Below are 23,208 nucleotides of genomic sequence, written 5' to 3'. Positions count from 1 at the left end.
AAATGCCAAGCTTGCTATAGGAGTGATGGCAGATTGAGAGAAAAGGGAGATTAAAATTAGATTGCCTTCTCCCAACCACTCAATAAAAATCTCTAGGTCTAGCTTATTTTGAGCATGAATCAATTTCATTAACAACTGATAAACTAAAACCCAGATCCTATGCTCCACCTCTGTTGATGAGGGGGTAGAGCCCTATCTGAACTGAAAATGTAGAAGAGGTTCCTAAATAAAAAGTATTCACTGTTATGAAAAGAAAGCTAAAACACCACAGGATTCCACCATAAAAACTCTAAGCAATCCTGAAGGAAAAACTTGTATTACTTTTTATCCTAAGTTTCACAAATACAACTCAATATGATAACTATTAACCATTTGACTTGCTAGTAGTTTATGCGATTGTAATGGTCTGTATATAATTTTGGGGACTGCTAAATACAATGAAAATACAAACTTTCCTGTTTAGAATTGGAATATTAGATATTTTATTAAGCGGTTTCTTATTTTTTTACACAGAAAATATAATTTGGTATCCTCTAGAGTCATTAGAGGATTAATGAAATTAATGACTAATATTATCCAACTCATTGTATATGGATTGTCTCTGATTTCGTATCTTTAAAATCAAACAGCATTATGCTCCAATACCATCCAAGTAATAATACTTTTTATAGACTTTCCAAGAAAAACTTTAATGGACTGAAGCCACAATAGTTTAGAATTCAAGTAACTGACTAAAGAGTTCTAGTAGATAACAGCTCTTAATTTGTGTAATTAAATTAAAAGTTGTTAAACTTTTTCTATAAAGGGCAAAATAAGAAATATTATAGGCTTTAAGGGAAAGCAACAAATGTCAAGGATATGTTGTAAAATGCAACCATTTACAAATGTAAAGGCCATTCTTTGCTCACTAGAATAGTTAGCATTAGTGGATGAGATTTAAACCATGGGTCATAGTACTTTTCAATGACAAAAGCATCCCTGAAAATGGAGTGAAAATAAGCTACTTCACTCAACTCCCGTGGGACAAGCCAGAAACCATGCTGCTTAATCATAATAGGAAGTCCAAAAATTCAATGCTGCTAATACAGCATCTCCCTTTTAAGTGACATGTAGCTTAAATGTACCTTAATGGACAGATTTTAGGACACATTCAATTCTATGTTATCCCCCAAATAAATGAAGTTGTTTGGTGCAAATTGGTATCTGGGGCTGGTGACGTGTTATTTAATAGTGGAGAGTGGGTATAAGTTGTGAGTTGCAGATACACAGCAAGGAAATCCTCTTGCTTTGGTACAGCTGAGGGTAAACTGACTGGTGTTTCTTTCTGTGAAGATTCTCATCCATGTATATTGTAGAGCCTTTGAGTTAATGTTCCTTTGACTCCCTCACTCCTCTGCTTTTCTGCAGATATTTCAATGCGTACATACAATAACTTTTCTAGTTGCAAAATGGCTATAGGAAATTATCTAAGCTATCTAAAATTTATGCCACAAGTAAGAACAAGAAATACTTCTTTTTGTTTTTGTCTCTGCATAGGTACACTGTCTGATCCCACTTGTGTCCCCTCACCATTTCATTGGTCATCCTAGCTTCATCTACCAGCGGTGTCCAATTCTTTTTTTTTTCTGCCACACATTGGAAGAAGAAGAGTTATCTTTGGCCACACATTAGGTATACAAACAATGAGGTTAAAAACGAAAAAGATGTGTGCATACTTTTGCAATACCTGATACCTTAGATAAGCAAAATAGTTCTCAAGTAATCTGCATGCAGCCCACGGGTCACAGGTTGGAAACCCTTGATTCATCCCTTTCTAACAACAAAACACATTTGGGCCTTTCCAATGTCAAAGAAGTAGTTCTTCCCATTTTAGAATATTGAGGGCTTATCAAATTAGTCATAATGTACACAGCAAAGAAAGTGGGACTTTTGTCAAATCCCTGCAAAAAGACTGATATTTGTGCACATGTCCTCCAGGACAATGGGGTCTGCTTTCCTTATACTGAAATTATTAAAATTTTTCTCCTACATTTTCTTCTAGAACTTTTATAGTTTCATGCCTTCTATTTAAATCTTTTATTCATCTTGTATTAACTTTTGTGAGTGGTGAGAGTTAAGGATCCTGCTTTGTTCTTCTGCACATGGCCAATTTACCCAGCACCATTTATTGAATAGAGCTTCCTTTCTCCAGGGTTGTCTTCTTTTCCAAACAGCGGTTGCCTGCATAGATGTTTTTATATTCTGGATTCTCTGTTCTTTTCCACTGGGATGTATCTATGTTTTTGTGCCAGTATCACGCTGTTTTGGTCACTATGTCCTTGTGGCATAGTTTGAAGTCTGGTAATGTGATACTTCCAGGTTTCTTTTTTTTTCTTTCTTTTTTTTTTGAATTACAATGCCTTTGGCTTTTTGGGCTCTGTTCTGGTTTCAAATGAAGTACGGATTTTTTTTTTTTTTAAATCTCTGAAATATGATGTTGGTATTTCGATGAGGATTGCATTGAATATGTAAATCACTTTGGGCAGTATGGGCATTTTAACAATGTGGAGTCTACCAATCCATGAGCATGATATGTCTTTCCATTTGTTGTGCCATCTGCATTTTTTTTCTTTAGTATTTTGTTCTCTTTGTAGAGATCTTTAGCCTCCTTGGTAAAGTATATTGGTAGGTATTTTATTTTCTTTGTAGCTATTGTGAATGGCATCGAGTCTTTGATTTGATCTCAGCTTGACTGTATAAAAATGCTACCAATTTGTGTATATTGTTTCATAACCTGAGACTTTGCTGAATTTATCAATTTGATGAATCTCTTGGTAGAGTCTTTGAGGGTTTCTAGATAGAAGTTATATCATCAGCAAAAATAAATTGTTTGACCTCTTCTTTTCCAGTTTGGAAATACTTTATTTCTTTTTCTTACCTGATTTCTCTGGCTAGGACTTCCAGAACTATGTTGAAGAAAAGTAGTAACAGTGGGAACCCTTGTCTTTGTCCCAGTGCTTAGGAAGAATGTGAGCAGCCTTTCCCCATTCAGTATGATATTGGCTGTGGATTTGTCATATATGGATTTTACAATTTTTAGATATGTGTCTTCTGTGCCTAGTTTCTTAAGAGTTTTATCATGAAAGGATGATGAATTTTGTTGAATGCTTTTTCTGCATCTATTGAGATGATCAGCAAAATCAAAATCAAACAAATTTGTTTTTGCTTCTATTTGTGTGGCAGATCATATTTATTAATTTATGTGTGTTAAATCATCTTTTTATCCCTGGGATGAAGCCCTCTTATTATGGATGGATATATATATACATACGTACATTTCAATGTGCTGTTGAATTCAGTGCTCGTAGTTTATTTCAGATTTTGCTATCTATATTCATAAGGGCTATTAAACTACAGTTATCATTTTTTGTTGTATCCTTTCTTGGCTTTGGTATCAGGGTGCTACTGGCTTCATAGAATGATTGGGAAGGATTTTCTCCTTGATGTTCTAGATATTGGCCTGGCAAAGAATTTATAATTAGGACCCCAAAGGCAATTATAGCAATAACAAAAGTAAATAAATAAATGCAGCTTGCTTATATTTAAAAAGATCCACAAAGCTAAGCAAATAATCAGCAAGACAATCTATTGAATGGGAGAAAATATTTGTAAACTATGCGTCCAATAAAGGTATATGATGATGGAAGTTTTGAAATGGGTTATCTGATAAACTTGTCATTTCTCATTGTCTATATATGTTCTTTGGGTAGCTTTAAAATACATATATCTTATATATTAAAATATACAATGTGTGTATATATATGTGTGTGTGTGAATATATATATGTGTAAGTGTATGTGTGTGTGTATATATATATATATATATATATATCGACACTTTTTTCCCTAAATCATTTAAAATAGGAAATCCTAGCATAAATTCCAGTGTGTTTTTTTAAGTGCTTCTTGGGATTTATGCTGATGACTTCTCATAGTACATTTCTGGGTCAAGTTCTTTTCCCTACTCCACATTTCTTGTCTGCTAAAGGTAAAATAACAGGTGTGCACTTAGCTGTCTGTGCAGACTAGACTTCATGTGGTCAGACTGCTGACTTAGGCTAGCAAATTTTAAGATTGTCACCTAGTAGAAGTTCTAGGTTGCTTTGAATGTCTACCCTTCAATAAGATTCTGATGAAGCAGATATTAATTCTAGGCAGTCAATCCATCTGTTAATGGGCTTTAGTCTACACTTCTGAGCATGGATTTACTTTTTGCCATGTTATCAATTGTTCCATGCAGCATATTAAGAACATCACATCACAGATGCAATGATAGAACAGTTAACAGTTGCAATATCTTAAGTAAAGGAGATTGACATTTGTTAGAGACACTCATCAGCTATGTTGAGGTGAGATGCCTGAAAGTCTGGGCAGATAAACAGATTTAGCTGTCTTGCTTAATTACCATTCAGAGATGCAGATGTTCAATAATTCTAATATTTACTTATCTTGACTAAATATTTCCAGAGTGTGAGGCATTTTGCTCAATTTACTATATTTATGATTTCCTTTAGCCCCATGAAGTAGGTCCTATATTTATTTTCATTTTACAGATGAGAAACAGAAATGACAAGTAATTCAGAAAAAAAGAAATCAGCAGCAATCTCCTTTAATTATGCCACATGTTTGCTAAAAATCCAGGCTCTGCACTGGCTCCCATTTAAACCAAGCTCCACCCTTTCCTAGCAGTAAGGGCATTACATTCTCTGGGCCTCAGTTTCCTCACCATTCGAGTAGAGAAAAATAACTATTTCAAGAGGAATTGTGACAATTGCACACACACAGTAATGCAAAAAAACAGTCTTGGAACAATAATGGTTGTCTCACCCAGCTAGTGAGTGGCCAAGTTGGAATTTGAGCCTATCAGGTTTCAGAGCCTGTTGTTTTAACTACTGTGTCATTTTATTTGGTGCAGATTTTACTTTCTTTTGTTCAGCCATCTCTGTACATATACTAACTTCCTTCTTGAAGCAAAACTAATTCTCACCATGCCTTTACTCCATATATCTTGTCTGCTTTGAGCAGCATTTTAAGCTCATGGGCATATCCCCTTTAGCCACATATCATCATTCCAGGATAATGCCCCTTGTGCAATTGAAAAACAAAGGAGTTCTCAGCAGCTTGGGATGCAGTCTGCACTTTCCTTAAAAACCTTTCAATGCAGAATTTCACTTGATGAGCAGCTGTGGTATTTCTGAAGAGGAGAGTTCACTGGAAAGGCACAGTGTGAAAAGGAATTTGGGTAACTAATTCTGCTATGGATTCGATTTTCTGAGTTCAGGCATGAAAGAAGAAGTTAAACTCATTCAGGATTTTTTTTTCTTAAATCTGCACCTATAAATACAAGCTCTGTTCTGTTCTTTACCCTAGAAGCTCTTTCCTGTTCTCTGCAGAGATGGGCTTATGCATTTGCTTTTATGAGTAATGGCTCTATTTGATTAAATAAATAACATTTCACACTAATGTAGTTCAAAAGAAGATTCTGAAACCATTAAGAATGTATTTAAAATCTCACAATGGACCCTATTGCCTAGTTCTCTGGAGCAAATTATAGTTTCTGACACATTAAAATTATACCCTAAGAGAGAATTTTCCAAACATTTTCCTGAATCAGAATTTTCCTGAACATTTTCCAAAAGTAGGCATTCAGTACCTCATTGAAAAAAAAAAAAAAGAAAGAAAGAAAGAAAAAGAAAACATAAGAGCATTTTCTATGAAAGTCACAGAAGAAAGAAATGTTCAGTTTTCTATATGGCAAATTATTTGGCTACTCCATTAGCAAAATAACTCTAGGCTTTAGCCGGGCTTAATTATTTTGCTTTTTCTATGTTAAATAAAAGATGGACTACCTTATTCAATTCCTTAATAGAGTCCCTTTTGGAAATATTAGAATTTAGTTTATCAGTTCATAATGTAGAACAGATGAATAAACAAAATAAATATTTTAAAAGCATCTCTAACTTCAGATCTATTAGAAAAATATAGCTTGAAACAAAATTATGAAATAATTTCCTTCCTTTCTCCCTCTCCATCCCTCCCTCCTTCTCTCTCTTCCTTTCCTTCCTTCCTTTCTTTCTTTCTCTCCTTTGTGCCCCCACACCTATCCTGGGTCATCAGCCTTCACTGTCCTTAATTGCAGCATCTCAAGATGAATTCTCTTTAATTTTCTTCCTCCATCTAAAATTAATTGTTCTTCATCACTTAGTATTTGGACTATGCTGAATATGTTATCCTCCATTTACTTTTTCAGTGAAGTCTGGATTTGAGCGAGAATGTCAAAGCAGTGAATATTAGGGATTGTTTACAAAAAGCAAGAGAACTAGTTAGGAGCCAAAGAGGGCTTTTTGGATCCTTGTATATCACACAGTTGAGCAGCTGCCAGCTTAGCCTGTGCATCACATCAGCCTGAATCTGCTGATGGGTAAAAATGACTTTCCTGAGTCTGTTTCATGGGGATTAATGAGCCATGGGTCTGAGGAGGCATATAACCAAAAAATCATTTCTAAGAATACTTCGCTCTCAAGAATGGCAGGCAGTTACCCTCCCGGACTGCATAGAGAAAGAAATTTTGGCTGACTGAGAATAAATTCTGTGTTTGGGTTGATGGAGAATGGAATGTTTAATTTATGACACTGATCTAATTAGAAAGCACCTTAGTGCAAAATAACAAAGACTGTGTCCAAGATACCAAGATGCAGGTTGACAATGGAAAGCATTTGTTAGGAGGCAATTAACTTACAGTGATTGCTACACATGATGAAATCCATCCTAGATTTAACCAACTTAGGCGGTTTTAAATACTCTCAAAGATGAATGACGAAAAAATTTTAAAACTCCCAATCTTATAAAGTGATAAACTTACCTTCTTAAGAATCAAGCAAAATCTATGAGAAAATATAATTCCAAATATAATCCCGAATTAATTATTCTAATAACCTTTTGTAAGTCCACAGAGCTGGCTAGGCCATCCATTAGCTACATGTTGCAATTGAGCAATTCATATCTGTCTGGTCTGAACTGAGATACACATTAGTGTAAAATTCACATCTGCTTCACAAAAAGGAAAAACCTCTCAATAATGTTTTTTATTTATTACATGTTACTAATATAGGAATAAACACCTCATTTTTTAAAATGAGGAAAAATACAGAATCTCTTCTCCAGTAACAAGAAAATTCTTTACTTTTTATGCTAATATCAACTAAGGAAGCAAGAGAGATAATCTGGATTAGATTTATCAGTAGAAAGTTTATTAGTATTATCAAAATAAAAGTCATATTTAAATTCTCTTTTCACTGTGCTTAGAAATAAGCAAAGAACTCTCATAATTAGGAATAAAACCTGTTATCTTTCCCACTGTATGAAAAAAATCTATCCTACTCCTCAGAAATTTAACTATTGGCCTCTTCTCTGAATGCCAACAATATAACCTTTCCAAAGAGTCAGCGATGTGTTCAGCCCCACAGAAAACTAACATAGGGTAGACATTGCTTTGCTCTACATCTGAGGTTGCCACCCACCCTGCCCTCTCTGTGGTCTCTAGGATGGCATTTTTCTTAATGGGAAGATACTTGTATTACATACTTATACATCTTAATTTCTACGCCTGATATGGGAGAGTGTGTGGAAGGTGACTTTCATTCCTCCCAACATCCTACTGTACAAAGCAGAAATGCATTCCTTTAAAGATTTATTAAAGCCTTTCTCCCAGTTTTCATTTTAAGAAGGAATTGGCTTAAAGGATTTCTCAGAAATAATCAGCAGTTAAAATGGCCTTTTTTTTTTTATTAGGTGTAAGTTGTAATTTATGTGATTTAATTCACTAGGGATGTGTGGGCAATCAAGCTTAAAATAAACCAGAGTCACTTCAAAAATCTCTCTAGTTAATATCTATATGAACCAAGTAAAAATGGTCAAAGGGCTTACTTAATCATTTTATATACATAACGGCATCTTCCCAGTGGGTTATTCGGCCTTTTTCTGCAAAATTGCACTTTCTCATTTCAGTCCACTTCATTCTGAGCAATTAAAATGAAAAGAAGTTGTAATAAGGCATTAAAAAATATTTAAGTATTGACAATAGGTATTTTGTTATTTCTGATGAATGTGCTCAAATAAATCCATAACTTTCAATATTTGAGCATCTATGTACATACTTGGACCAAGATTAAGGGAGATTGTAAACACAACTTGGGTCTTAACAGAAGTCTCCTCATTATAAGATTTTCAAGGTAGTGGGATAGGGAGATTCAGTGCACTAATAAACACAGATGATGGGAAAAGTTATCACAGAGATAACAGTACCACAAATTATAAGAAACATTGGGTTTACAATATCTACAGGTTTAAAGTTTTGATTCATAAAATGTTCAACTGAATATGAGAGTTCTGATTTTTATAAGACTTTTCTATCAGAGAAATATTCAAATAAGAATAATGTAGGCAGCTATCAAATTGAATAAAATAGCTATGTTCTTACAATACAATTATTAATACTTTTAATTCACTAGAAAACTAATACATCACATAGACTTTGACTTTTCATAGAGATAAAACAAGCTTAATAAAGTTTTAATTTGGGAGTGGGGCTGGCACTGCAGCCACTTCTGCTTGCTGAGCTGCTGCCGCCACCAGGCAGGCAAACGCTCGAAGCTGGGGATGGCACAGTGGGGCCAGCGGGGCACGGTGAGGCTGACTGGCCACAATGAGGTGTAAGGGGGAGCAGCTCCTGCAGGCTGTGGCACTGGTGCTGGCGGCCTGGTCCTCCGTCCCAATGTAAAGCTCTAGGCACTCAACCGTGAGTGGCAGCCCAACAGCAGACCTGGGGGATCAGGGGTGGCAGTGGCCCTGGTGGCAGGACAGAGACTCCCATCCAGAAGGAGAGTTAAAGGACAGAAATTTAGCAAGTAATCTGGTGGATTAGAGTTGCAACAAGAGAGAAGGTTGAAGAACACACATCAACCCCACTGAAGCGAACTGTGACCCCAAGGATACAAACAAATGGTACAAAATCCATCACTAAGAGGATGGGAGTACCCTCCCCCATGAGAACAGCTTGGAGTGCCCCACAAACAAACGAGCAGAGTTCAAAGTTCCTCCCACTACACTCCAGGGGAAAGACCCTCTAAAAACTAGACCTACCTCCCCTACTAGGATGCCATGGCGTTCTCCTACCAGGCATAAAACTGTATATATTTTCTACCTACAATTCCGAGCTTCCAGCACTTCCCTCCACTCTCACTCTGAGGTCTGGAGGCCTGTCCCCCAGGAGTCCAGATTCTTGGGTGATTTCTCAAGGGGTGTGGATAGGGCCAAGACTGCAGCTGGTCTGTGCTGATTCTGTGGCACGGGAGTGAGGAGAGGACAGTTGGCTGAGATGGAACCACACCGGAGCAGCGCTGCCCCAAAGCGCAGAACAGCAGCCATTTTTGGCAATAATAGGGCTCACTCCCAGATATTCTGAAGCCACACTCCTGTCTCCCTGGACAACCAGAGGAGGCTGGGCATCTTCTCAGGTGGCAACCATCATGGAACAGATCTGGGTTGGAAACTCAGGCACCGTGAGTAAAGGGTTTGCCTGTGGCAGTACCGGCCTGGGTGGAGTGCGGGGACTAGAAATGCACATGCAAAGCCAGGAAATTTCCAGAATGAGGCTGACCCAGAGGACTGCTTTACTGAGCCTAAGAATCACCTGGCCCTCAGGGGATTGTCAGCCTATAGACAAAGGAAGACAGGAGACCAGAACTGACATGTAATCAAATACAAACCTGCAGGAGCAAAGACAGGGCCTGAAGTGCAGGCTCTGGGAACTCAAAACAGCTTCTCTTCTGCAGGGGAATTTATCAGGGACAGAAACAAATTCCCGCAAAGTTGTTCTGTTCTGTCAGTAACATCAATCAGCGGCAGGGCTGGAACTGAGTGAACACCCGCCAGCCTCCATCAAGCACAGGAGGTTGTCATGCCTCACCACCCCTTGCTGGATAGAGGCAGAGTGCAGTGGTCTAGCTGAGCAGAAATAGATTTCCTTGTGATTCAGGCAGGTGCAAACCCCTGGAGTATCTGTTCACTACAGGCAATGGGTCACAGATGTGTGGAGCTATCAGCGACTGGTTGTGACAGAGGTGCAAGGTTGGAAAGGAGGCCTCAACTTTCCAAGACTACTCTATTTGCTGGGCGGGTCCTCCTGACTTCACAGGGCACCAGAGCAAGTCATATCTGAGTTGTCACCAGACCCCTGTGATCCAGTTGCCAGAGATCTTTTAAACTCTCCCACCTGAGACAGGTGCCAACTGAGACAATCAATTTGGACCTTTTGAACCTAGCCAATCACCCAAGGACTATTCAAGTGGTGCCCTGTGTATGTGGTTATAGGAAGATTTAATTTTCCTTTTCCAATTGTTGCCTGTGGGGGGCGTGGTGACTTAATTGCTGGTTATTTCTCCATGGCTGGAGACTTCAACCCAGAGTAACTGTTTCACTAGGGTCAGACAGAAACCAGCTGAAAACAAGACAGAACCACTTAGCCCCACTACACAAAATAGGTCCCCAGTTTCTCAGGCCATACCACTGTATGAGTCCTCGACAAAGCTCCAGAAAAAAAAAAATCAAATGTCATAAAATAATCATAGGGTGGAATCAGTGGAAAAACTCTGATAACATGAATAACCAGAAGAGATTAACCTCCCCCCCCCCACCAAGGAAAGATATGGCAGATGTAACTGAACATCCCATTCATAAACAGCTGGCTGAGATGTCAGAAATCAAATTCAGAATTTGGATTGCAAACAAGATTAACAGAATGGAGGAAAATTTGGAAATAGAAATTCGAGGAGTAACTCAAAAGTCAGAATTAGAAATATGAAGAGACATTCAAAAGTTGTCTCAAGAAATTAACAAATTTAAAGACAAAACCACCAAAGATTTTGAAGCACTGAAGCAAGAATTTGCAGCCCTCAAAGATCCGAAAAATACAGTAGAATCCTTCAGTACCAGAGTAGAATAAGCAGAAGAAAGGATTTCTTTGAAATTCTTTGACATTGAAGACAAACTCCCAATTCTCAAAGAGGAAGAGAAATGGAGAGCAAAAATGGATCATTCTCTCAGAGAGCTCTGAGATAATTCGAAGAAGGCTAATATCTATTTTTTTGGAATCTCTGAAAGTGATGAAGTGGCCTTGCAAGGCACAGAGGCCCTTCTCCATGAAATTATGAAAGAGAATTTTCCAGACATGCCAAGAGATTCTGAAATTCAGATAGCAGACAGTTTCAGAACTCCAGCACAACTCATTCTGACTAAGAAATCCCCCAGGAATATCATAATCAACTTCACTAAAGTTAATATAAAAGAGAAAATTCTGAAAGCAGCCAGACATAAGAAATCCATTACATACAAAGGGAAGAATATTAGAATGAATGCAGATCTCTTTGCTGAAACTTTTCAAGCCAGAAACTTTTGATCAAACTCCAACTTCCACAGTGATGAAAGGATTAAAAATGTCCACTGGACTTTCAAAAAACTCGATACCTAAAATTTTACCATACTTATCAATATTGTCATTAATGTGAATGGCTTAAACTGTCCTCTAAAGAGGTACAGGTTAGCTGACTGGATACAAAAACTTAGGCCAGATATTTGCTGCATACAAGAGTCACATCTTACCTTAAAAGGTAAATATAGACTCAGGGTGAAAGGATAGTCGTCCATATTTCACACAAATGGTAATCATAAAAAAGCAGGTGTTGCAATTCTATTTGAAGACACAATAGGCTTTAAACCAACAAAAGTAAAAAAGGATAAGAATGGTCACTTCATATTTATTAAGAATAATATTCAATATGATGAGATTTCAATTATTAATATTTATGCACCCAACCAGAATGCACCTCAGTTTATTAGAGAAACTCTAACAAACATGAGCAACTTGATTTCCTCCAGCTCCATAATAGTCAGAGATTTCAACACTCCTTTGGCAGTGTTGGATAGATCCTCCAATAAGAAGCTAAGCAAAGAAATTTCAGATTTAAACCTAACCTCCATTTGGATTTAGCAGACATCTACAGAACATTTCATCACACAAAACTGAATACACATTTGGATTCCTAAACATTTCCTAAACATTTGGATTTAGCAGACATCTACAGAACATTTCATCACACAAAACTGAATACACATACTTCTCATCAGTTCATGGAACATACTACAAAATCGATCACATCTTAGGTCACAAGTCTAACTTCAGTAAATTTAAAGGAATAGAAATTACTGCTTGCATCTTCTTGGACCACCATGGAATAAAAGTTGAACTCAGTAACAACAGGAATCTGCATACTCATACAAAAACATGGAAATTAAATAACCTTATGCTGAATGATAGCTGGGTCAGAGATGAGATTAGGAAGGAAACTGCCAAATTTTTGGAACTAAACAACATTGAAGACACGAATTATCAGAACCTCTGCAATACCAAAAAGGCAGTCCTACGAGGTAAATTTAAAGCACTGCAAGCCTTCCTCAAGAGAATGGAAAGAGAGGAAGTTAACAACTTAATGGCACATCTCAAGCAACTGGAAAAGGAAGAACATTCCAACCCCAAACCCCGTAGAAGAAAAGAAATAACCAAAATTGGAGCAGAATTAAATGAAATTGAAAACAAAAGAATTATAAAACAGATCAATAAATCAAAAAGTTGGTTTTTTGAAAAGGTCAATAAAATAGATAAACCTTTGGCTAACCTAAACAGGAAAAAAAGAGTAAAATCTCTAATCTCACCAATCAGAAATGACAAAGACGAAATAACAACAGACTCCTCAGAAATTCAAAAAATCCTTAATGAATATTAAAAGAAACTTTATTCTCAGAAATATGAAAATCTGAGGGAAATTGACCAATACTTGGAAGCACGTCACCTTCCAAGACTTAGCCAGAATCAAGTGAAAATGTTGAATAGGCCAATATCAAGTTTTGAAATAGCATAAACCATGCAAAATCTCCCTAAAAATAAAAGCCCAGGAACAGATGGCTTCGCGTCAGAATTCTACCTTTAAAGAGGAACTAGTGCTTGTATTACTCAACTTGTTCCAAAATGTAGAAAAAGTAGGAAGATTACCCAACACGTTCTATGAAGCAAACATCACCCTGATCCCCAAACCAGGAAAAGACACAACAAGAAAAGAAAATTATAGACCAATATCACTAATGAATATAGATGCAAAAACATTCAACAAGATCCTAACAAACAGAATCCAGCAACACATCAAACAAATTATACAACATGACCAAGTTGGTTTTATCCCATTGTCTCAAGGCTGGTTCAATATACATAAATCTATAAGTATAATTTAGCACATAAAAAATTAAAAAACAAAGTCCATGTGATTCTGTCAATTGATGCACAAAAAGCTTTTGATAATGTCGAGCATCCCTTCATGATCAGAACACTTAAGAAAATTGGTATAGAAGGGACATTTCTTAAACTAATAGAGGCCATCTACAGCAAACCAACAGCCAATATCATATGAATGGAGTTAAATTGAAATCATTTCCACTCAAATCAGGAACCAGACAAGGCTGCCCATTGTCTCCACTGCTCTTTAACAGTGTAATGGAAGTATTAGCCACCACAATTAGAGAAGAAAAGGCAATCAAGGGTAGCCATATAGGGTCAGAAGAGATCAAACTTTCACTCTTTGCAGATGATATGATTGTATATCCGGAAAACACCAGGGATTCTACTACAAAACTCTTAGAAGTGATCAAGGAATACAGCAGCATCTCAGGTTACAAAATCAACATTCATAAATCGGTAGCCTTTATATATACCAACAATAGTCAAGCTGAAAAAACAGTTGAAGACTATTCCATTCACAGTAGTGCCAAAGAAGATGAAATATTTGGGAGTTTATCTAACAAAGGACGTGAAAGATCTCTATAAAGAAACTATGAAACTCTAAGAAAAGAAATAGCTGAAAATATTAACAAATGGAAAAATATACCAGGCTCATGGCTGGGAAGAATCAACATTGTTAAAATGTCCATACCACCAAAGCAATATACAATTTTAATGCAATCCTTATTAAAGCTCCACTGTCATACTTTAAAGATCTTGAAAAAATAATACTTCGTTTTATATGGAATCAGAAAAAGCCTCGAATAGCCAAAACATTACTCAGAAATAAAAACAAAGGAGGAGGAATCACGCTACCTGACCTCAGACTATACTATAAATCAATAGTGATCAAAACAGCATGGTACTGGCACAAAAACTGAGCAGTAGATGTCTGGAACAGAATAGAAAACCAAGAGATGAATCCAGCTACTTACCATTATTTGATCTTTGACAAGCCAATTAAAAACATTCAGTGGGGAAAAGATTCCTTATTTAATAAATGGTGCTGGGTGAACTTACTGGCAACCTGTAGAAGACTGAAACTGAACCCACACCTTTCGCCATTAATTAAGATAGACTCTCACTGGATTAAAGATGTAAACTTAAGACATGAAACTATGAAAATACTAGAAGAGATTGCAGAAAAACCCCTTGAATAAATCGGTCTGGATGAGTATTTTATGAGGAGGACCCCCAGGCAATTGAAGCAATTTCAAAAATACACTACTGGGACCTGATCAAACTAAAAAGCTTCTGCACATCCAAGAACAGAGTAAGTGAAGCAAGCAAACAACCCTCAGAAGGGGAGAAGATATTTGCAGGTTATGTCTCCGACAAAGGTTTAATAACCAAAATCCACAGAGAACTCAAACGTATAAGCAAGAAAAGAACAAGTGATCCCATCACAGGCTGGGCAAGAGACTTGAAGAGAAACTTCTCTGAAGAAGACAGGTGCGCAGCCTATAGACATATGAAAAAATGCTCATCATCTTTAATCATCAGAGAAATGCAAATCAAAACTACTTTGAGATATTATCTAACTCCAGTAAGATTAGCCCATATCACAAAATCCCAAGACCAGAGATGTTGGCGTGGATGTGGAGAAAAGGGAACACTGCTACACTGCTGGTGGGAAAGCAAATTAATACATTCCTTTTGGAAAGATGTTTGGAGAACACTTAGAGATCTAAAAATAGACTTGCCTTTCAATCCTATAATTCCCCCACTAGGAAGTATAGTAGAGGAGACCAGAAGACCAAAAATCACATTATAACAAAGATATTTGTACCAGAATGTTTATTGCAACCCAGTTCATAATTTCTAGTCATTGTAAAAGTCCAAGTGCCCATCGATTCACAAATGGATTAATAAATTGTGGTATATGTACACCATGGAATATTAAGCAGCCTTAAAGAAAGATGGAGACTTTACCTCTTTCATGTTTACATGGATGGAGCTGGAATATATTCTTCTTAGTACAGTATCTCAAGAATGGAAGAAAAAAGTATCCAATGTACTCATCCCTACTATGAAAATAATTTATGGCTTTCACATGAAAGCTTTAATCCAGTTATAACCTAAGAATATGGGGAAGGGGGAGAGGGAGGGGAGGGAGGGGAAGAATGGGCAGAGGGAGAGTGATTAGTGGGATTACACCTGCGATGCATCTTACAAGGATACATGTGAAACTTAGTAAATGTAGAATTTATATGTCTTAACACAATAACTAAGAAATTGCCAGGAATGCTATGTTAACCAGTGTGATAAATGTGTCAGATGGTCTATGAAACCAGTGTATGGTGCCCCTTGATCGCATTAATATACACAGCTGTGATTTAATAAAAAAAAAGATAAAGAATAAAAAAAATAAACTTTTAATTTGATTTTATTCTCATGAAGTCATAAACTAGGTGAATAATTATGTGAATTTAAGTAAATTATAAAGCATATATGAGAAAAAATGCATAGCAAGAATGACAAGCATGAGTGCAGTTTAATAAGTAAGTGGGAGACAAATATGTAACAGCTTGGTGACAAGGAAGAAAGAAAGGCTCAGGGACTAATCAGCTGCTGGGCAGTCACACATTACAGTACTTTACAAGAATTATACTCATTACAAAGTGAAGAGAACTAAGCAATATATTATTTATTCCATAATTTACCATTGATTACCTGTTTGATTGTGGCTGAAATTTATTTTACCAAGGTGACTGAGGGACAACACACTGAATGAAATTTTCTTACTTAGTTTCCCAGAGAAGTGAGCAGGCCTCACTAGGCACATTTTAATAGCTATAAAAAGCAAGGAAGCACAGGGTGAGCAAGGAGGCAGAAGGAGGAAGGGGAAAGTATGGCCTGGAGCCATTGTTGCCATACCATGGGGAGAAATGAATGAGGCAGGGTAGGCAAATTTTAGTAACTTTAGAATGGCATGGATAGTTGGAATAATTTCAATGGACGATGTGGGATATAGGAGAGATCTACAGTTGTCCAGTACCTGGCCCTGGGGTGAATTAGAGTAGGGAAAATATTGGCTTAGGCTGAGCAAGTTATATAAAGGAGGTGCCTGGAATATAGACATTAGATTTGCTGGTTTGTTTCTTTGTGTATTTATTTTTTTAGAGAGAGAGTCTCAAGCTGTTGTCCTAGGTAAACTGCCACAGCATCAGAGCCCACAGCAACTTCAAACACCTAGTCTCAAGTTGTCTTGCCTCAGCCTCCCAAGCAGCTGGGAACACAGGCACCAGGCACAATGCCACAATTTTTTTTTTATTGTTGTTGTAATTGTCATCATTTTTTAACAGGCCTGGGCCCTGGATTAGAACCCGCCAGCCTCAATGTATGTGGCTGGCACCCTACCCATTGAGCTACAGGCATTGCCCAGATTTGCTGCTTTGTATCTGAAAAGCGTGCTCACAGGAGGAGTTGTTTGCTGTCTCTGGGAATTAGCTAGGCCTGGGAAGGGCAGCTTCTCACTGACCAGTAGAACCTCCAAGATGTCAAAATAGTATTTCCCAAATATGGAAAACAAGAAATATGATTATTACCCTACTCCAATTGATGTAGTTTTATAAGGACCACTTTTAAAGCATTTCTTAAGTTAGTTACATTATTAATGTTATTGCCAAAATAACTTTATTTTATTTTTTAAATTAGTATCATCTATTTAAGTTTTGCTTTTTAACATGGCAACTAGAACAGGAAGTTCCAAAATGACATACTATGTAAAACAAAGGTAAATGAAAAAACAAGTTTCAGAATGGTGTATACGTATTTTCCCAGTTTTTAAAAATACACATAAAAGATACTTATAAAGTTATTAGAAAAAAGTATCTTATGACTTAAATCTGGTAAAAAATTTGGAAGAGTATATAAAATATTGTTTTCAATTAATAGCTATAAAAAGTGAGGATAACAGACCTCACAGTTCCACTTTCCATTTCTGTACTATTTTAATTTCTGTTTTGTTGTTTTTTTGTTAAAGAAAAAATTATTTCAGGTTAATGTGACTATAACTTTGACTTATTTAAAAACTGAAAAGGTGTGCCAAACACCCCACCCTGTGCCCATTCAGTGAGAATACCCCAAACCCCCTCCCCTCCCTTCTTATCCAAAGCTACAGAGGCTGCCATGGATGTGAAGAGAGGAGAACACTTTTATACTGTTGGTGGGACTGCAAACGAATACAGCCCCTTGGAAAGTATGGAGAATCCTCAAAGATCTCAAATTAAATCTCCCATTTGACCCTGCAATCCCTTACTAGGCATCTGCCCAGAAAAAAAAAAAATCATTTAATCATAAGGATATTTGCACTAGATTGTTTATTGTAGCTCAATTTACTGAGGTGGAGCCTGTGGCTCAAGGAGTAGGGTGCCAACCCTATATACTGGAGGTGGCGGGTTCAAACCCGGCCCTGGCCAAAAACTGCAAAAAAACAAAACAAAACAGAACAAAAAAAACCTTAAGAATCATAATTTTTTAATTATTTTTAATTTATGATTAAGGGCTGAAAATATTTATTTAACATTTTTCTCTCAGCCTTTAAATACTCCCATCAAAGATATATATATATATATGTATATAATCTCATACAATTAAATAGCAAAAATCAAAGAAAGGATGAAAAATAGAAACTGAATAGACTTTTTTCCAAAGAAGACATAAAGTTGGTGCTCAATATCACTTATTAGGAAAAGCAAACCAAACCACACTGAGATATCTTTTCACATCCATTAGGATGGAAATTATAAAAAAGACAAAAGACACTAGTGTTGGCAAGGATGTAGAGAAAAGGGAGCTCTTGTACCAATAGTAAGAATATAAATCGATATAATAATTGTGGAAAACAGCATAAGGATTTCTAAAAAAAAATTACAAATAAATGTACCATATGTTCCAGCAAACTCAAAGGAAATTGAATCAGCACTTCTTAGAGATAAGTGCTCCTGTGTTCATTGCAGCTTTATTTACAATAGCCGAGATATGTAAACAACTTATGTGCCCATCAACAGATAAATGGGTTTTAAAAATTGTGGTTTATTTATAAAATGAAATATAATTCAGTGTTTTGAAATATTATAATTTGCAGAAACATGGATGAACTGGAGGATACTATCCAAGTGAAATAAGCCAACTACAAAAAGAAAGGTGCTGCATGATCTCACTTATATGTGGAATCTAAAAAATGTCAAATACATAGAAACAAAGACTAGAATGGTATTTGGCAGGGGCAAAGAGGAAAAAATGGTGAGATGTGAGTCAAAGGGTACAAACTTGCAGTTATGTGGGATGAGTGAGTAGAGATTGAATGCACAGCATGAGGAGCACATGCTGAGGACCACGTGAAATAATATTCTACTGTATACTGAAAATTAGCAAAGAAAGGAGAGTTTAAGTGCTATTACCATAAAACAAAGAAAGATAACGGTGATAACTATGTTCCTTTGCTTAACTGCAGTAATCATTTTACATATCAAGATATATTGTATTCTTTAAGCATGTATAATAAAAATCAATAAAGTAAAGTAAAATAGGGGGTGGTGCCTGTGGCTAAGAGCAGGGCACCAGCCCCATATGCCAGAGGTGGCGGGTTCAAACCCAGCCCAGCCAAAATAAATAAATAAATGAAAGTAAAGAAAAATAAAATAGAGGATGTGACAGTGATAATGACAAGGATTATGACAAGTAAATAGTAATTGCTGTAGCATTTTAAATATTAAGCTGTAACATTTGTGCTAACATCAGTCTTGTTAATTGACTATAACTTTGACTTATTTAAAAACTGCATTAGGATTAAAACAGCCTTCAGGGAAGATGACTGACTAGCAACCCTCGGCAGAGGCTCCTGACCAGAGGGAGAAAAACTGGATGAAATAGGACTCTATGAAGCCAAAGGTGGGGAGCTGAACCAAGAAAGAAGTTTGGCAAGCTGTAACTCCAAGGATGAGCATTCAAGGAAACAAATTACAGGTACAAAGCCTATTGAGTAGAGGACGGGAGAGCCCTCTCCGAAGCAGGAGGCATGCCACAGGCAATCTGCTAGTGAGCAGGGAACAAAAGACCTCTCATTTTACCTCTCTGGAAAGTGCCACTAAACACCAGGCTTCTTTCTCCAGAGACGTCCCACTTACGAACCTAGACACCTCCCCAGCAAACATTAAATTGAACAGATATTTCGCCCAACAAGTCCAAACTCCCAGTTCATCCTTCCCCCATCACATGGCAGTCTGAAGTTCTGCCCCCTGCAAAGGACACAGTGTTTGGTCTTTTCCTGAGAGATCTTGGCATAGTATGGACCACTGACCATCAGGATGGAATTTGTGACAAACAGAGAAGAAAGAGGGTGTGGGAAGAAAGGGACACTCAGCGGGAGGAGAAGCAGTCCCCTGATTATGACTAAGCCTGGTCAGTGGTGGTGTTGAACCTCGGTTTTGGCTGTGTGTGGTGGAATGGGGTGAAGAACCCCTGGCTCTGATAGCTTCCACAGTGGGAGAGTGGTTGCCCTGTGTGGACTGAGTTTGGCAGGCAGGGCTGGTCCCAGCCCCTGTTGGGCCTGGGAGCCAGGCATGGACTGAGACCTGAAGGCAAAGGCATGGTCCCCTGACTCCAACAGAATCTTCAAGCAGAGGCTTACTGGGTGTGAACCAAAACCTGAGGCAAGGGTGTGGTCCCCTGTCTCCAGCAGGACAATAAGAAGAGGCTTACCAGGTGAGACTAGCATGTGGGGTCCCCTGACTCCAACTGGTCTGACAAGCAGAGGCTTGCTGGGTGTGGACTGAGACCAGTGGATGGGGCAGGGCCCCTGGCTCCAACTGGGCCTGTTAGCAGAAAAGCTGACAACAGTGTGGACTGAGTCTGGTGGGTGGAAGTGTGGATCCCTTGCTCCAATTGTGCTGTTGGAGAGCCTTGAATCCCTCTCTTTTGAGCACGGTTTGCACTGCCCAAGACAATTTAATTAAACTTGTGTCTGGGGTTATCTACTTGGGGACATTCTGAGAAAGACCTTCGAAGTTCTGTAGCAGAAAAGAACTAAAGGGTAGGGGCTGAGTACCACCACTGTTTATATCTCTTCACAGCCAAGATTTAAACCTAATACGGTGGCTTCTTAGGATAGGGTAAAGGTTGGTTGATATCAAAACAGAGCTAGCTTGCACTATCTCACCAAGTAGGTCCTCAAAGTCTCCAGCCAAAACTCTGAAAGGGGCCTTTGTAAGATTGCAGGAAATAAGCCACAATTACAAAGCCTAATGCTTTAGTAAGGGGCTATCTCTCCTACCTGGGAACCCAATTCAATCTCACTGTACCAGTTCTAATAACCAACTAGTGGGAAATAAACATGGTGCAGACCCAACAGAAGAACTCTGACAACATGAATAACCAGGGTAGATCACCCCCCCCAGAATGAAAAAGGAGATACAAATGAAGATGACATGCATAGACAAATGGCAGCAATGTCAGAAATTGAATTCAGAATGTGAATGACAAATAAAATAAATAGAAAGGAAGAAAAGATAAAAATTGAATTCCAAAGAGTAGTTCTAAAGTTATCTCAAGAAATTAATGAATTCAAAGACAAAGTCACCAAAGATATGGACATAATGAGAAAAGAGATAGCAGAGCTCAAGGAAATGAAAAAGTTGGTTGAGGAGCTCTGAAATACAGTAGAATCCCTGAGTAATAGAGTTGACCAGGCAGAAGAAAGGGTCTCTGAAACTGAAAACAGAGCTTTTGAATGTTCCCAAACACTCAAAGAGGCAGACAAATGAAGAGCAAAAACTTATCATTCCCTGAGAGAGTTTTGGGATCACTCCAAAAGATCAAACATTTGTCTTATAGGAATTCCTGAAGGAGAAGAGGATGGTCCTAAAGATACAGATGATCTACTCTAAGAGATTTTGGAGGAGAATTTCCCAAGCATTGCAAGAGATACAGAACTTCAGATAGTAGATAGTTTCAGAACCCCAGCAAGACTCAATCCAAATAAAGCAGCTCCTAGAAACATTGTGATTAACTTTGCCAAAGTTAAGATGAAGGAGAAAATTCTGTAAGCAGCCAGACATGAGAAAAGCATCACCTACAATTGGAGAAAGGTCAGACTGACTGCACATCTCTCAGCTGAAATGGTTCAAGCCAGAAAAGGATGGTCATCAACCTTCAATCCCCAAAAACAAAACAATTTTCAGACCAGGATCCTGTAACCAACTAAACTGAGTTTCATTTGTAATGGAGAAATCAAATACTTCAATGACATACACATGCTGAAGAAATTTGCTATGACTAAACCAGATCTCCAGGATATTCTCAGATCCATCCTCTACAACTACCAAACATAATGCTTTACCTCCAAAGTAAACTCACCCAGAAATTTTTGAACAAAACCCAACTTCCACAGTGGTGAAAGGATTAAAACTGTCCACTGGAGATCCTAAAATCATGACACCCAAAACATAACCAGGCTTATCAATTCTCTCAATTAATATGAGTGGTTTAAATATTCCTCTAAAGAGGCACAGGCTGGCTGACCGGATACATAAACTCAGACTGGATATCTGCTGTATATGAGAATCTCACCATACCTTAAAGGATAAAAATAGACTCACAGTGAAGGGATGGACTTCTATAATACAGGAAAATGGAAACCAGAAAAAAGCAGGGGCTGCAATTTTAGTAGCAGATACAATTGGCTTTAAACCAACAAAGATAAAGAAAAATAAGGATGGTAACTTCATATTTGTCAAGGGAAATACCTAACATGAAGAGATTTTGATAATTAACATTTGTGCACCCTACAGAATGCTCCTCAATTTATAAAGTAAGCCCTAATGGATATGAACAACTTGATATCTTCCTGCACTATAATAGTTGGAGATTTTAATACCCCTTTGACAGTGTTGGATAGATCCTCCAAGAAGAAACTAAAGAAAGAAATATTAGATTTAAACCTAACCCTAGAACAAATGGACTTAAAAGACCTCTACAGAACATTTGATCCTAATAAAACAGAATATACATTCTTCTCATCAGCCCATGAATCATCCTTCAAAATAGATGATATCCTAGAACAGAAGTCTAACCTCAACAAATTTAAAAGAATAGAAGTTATTCCTTGTATCTTCTCAAACCACCATGGAATAAAAGTTGAACTCAACAGCAACAGGAATCTTCATACTCAAACAAAGTCATGGAAACTAAATAATCTTAGGCTGAATGATAGGTGAGTCAAAGATGAGATTCAGAAGAAAATCAACAAATTTTTGGAACAAAATGATAATGAAGACACAAATTATCAAAACCTATGAGATACTGCAAAGGCAGTCCTATGAGGGAAATTTATAGCATTGGAAGCCTTTATCAACAGAACAGAAAGAAAGGAAGCCAGCAATTTAACAAATCATCTCAAGCAACTGGAAAAGGAAGAACATTCCAGCCCCAAACCCAGCAGAAGAAAAGAAATAACCAAAATTTAGGCAGAATTAAATGAAATTGAAAAGAAAAGAATCATTCAGAAGATCAATAAAACAAAAAGTTGGCTTTCTGAAAAGATTAATAAAATAGACAGACCTTTGACCAACCTAACCAGAAACAGAAAAGTAAAATCTCTAATATTGTCTATCAGAAATGATAAAGGAGAAATAACAACAGACACCTCAGAAATTCAAAAATATCCTCAATGATTACTACAAAAATATCTTTTCCTGGAAATATGAAAATCTGAAGAAAATGGATTAATACCTGGAAGCATACCACCTTTCTAGACTCAACCAGAATGAATTAGAAATCTTGATT

Source organism: Nycticebus coucang, chromosome 11 (assembly GCF_027406575.1).
Source record: "Nycticebus coucang isolate mNycCou1 chromosome 11, mNycCou1.pri, whole genome shotgun sequence".
NCBI lineage: Eukaryota > Metazoa > Chordata > Mammalia > Primates > Lorisidae > Nycticebus > Nycticebus coucang.
This window is presented reverse-complemented; position numbering follows the sequence as displayed.